This window comes from Lissotriton helveticus, chromosome 4_1 (assembly GCF_964261635.1).
Source record: "Lissotriton helveticus chromosome 4_1, aLisHel1.1, whole genome shotgun sequence".
Lineage (NCBI taxonomy): Eukaryota > Metazoa > Chordata > Amphibia > Caudata > Salamandridae > Lissotriton > Lissotriton helveticus.
Window position 1 is genome coordinate 865,423,576 of NC_136063.1, and position 1,514 is coordinate 865,425,089.

Consider the following 1,514-nt stretch of genomic DNA (forward strand, 5'->3'; position numbering starts at 1 on the left):
GCTCTTACCCTACACACCAAATACAGGCTATACCTTATGGGGAATACCTGAGAGCCAAACGTAATTGTAGCGAGCCTAGAGAATTCGACAACTGTCTAACTAACATGAAAAACAGATTTTTAAATAGAGGTTATCCCCTCAGAACTCTAAATTCAGCAGAGAAAAGGGTTCGTCGCGCCTTGAGACCAGATTGTTTAAAGAAACGTACCGATAATGATTCCTCTACCCAAAAAATTTGACTCATTACTGAGTTTAATGCATTACACCAAACAATCTCCAAGAGTTTCAATAGACATTGGAAACTGTTAACGGAAGACTCAACATTAAGAGAGTGGCTACCGGATAGACCAGCCATCACATACAAGAAAGGATGTACACTGAGGAACAAGCTTAGCCCTACGGTTCCACACAACACTTCGGCCTTAGATTGGCTTACTACACGGAGCCTGGGTTTCTTTAAATGTGGTTTCTGCTCTTTGTGTGTTTGGGGTAAACATGGTACTAAAACATTCAAAGGGCATGATGGGGTCATATACTCAATTAGACACAACATTACTTGCCTAACCAGATACGTAGTATATATTATTGAGTGCCAATGTGGCAAGATATACGTAGGCAGCACAATCAGACCCCTTAAGGAGAGATTAGCTGAACACATGCGGGCTATCCAGAAAAGGGATCCCAAATACCCGGTTGCGCTGCATGTGGCAGCATGTCAACCACTGGAGGATGAAGTAAAGGTACGTTTCTTTGGTATTGACGTAATCCCCCCAAACATTAGGGGTGGCAACAGAGAACTGACTTTGAGACGCAGGGAGGCCACGTGGATCATGCGTTTGCAATGCGTGGAACACGGGCTAAACTATGACCCAGAGCTACAGTTCTTTTTAGGGAACTAATGTCCCTTTGTTTCTACAAAATGTTGCATATGAATCGCACATTTGCTATATGATGACACAATTTAAATATGGATATGGAATCGTTTGACTGAAATGAGAACTGCATGAACGACTTCATTATGAATATGGCCATAGGACTAGCAAATGATTATATATATTTTTTTCTCTTTTTTTCTTGTGCTGGATTACCACGATGTGAAGTTTTATTTAATTGTAGTATATTCAATAGGTAGTGCTAAACTGTAGCCTTATCCACAATTATAATATGTAATCCTACCAATCTATATCCATAATGATATGACTGTACCCATGAATATTGTTATGTCACCAGTCACGATATGAATTCTAATTCACTCAGGGGTGCTCAAGTCGTGGGTCACCATTTCATCACGACAACGTTCACGGATAATTTTAATCAATTCACGGAATTATTCACTTGCCCTTATGAGTCAAGGTTTTAACTTAGTTATAGGTAGCTTGCTACCATGGATCAGATCCACCATGGGACTATAGTACTCATTATATTTTTTCTTTTCATTTCTGAACGAGACATGAAGTCTCAGGTTTTCTAAACAGGCGACTCGACATAGCCCGCTATTGCAGATAAATTATTCC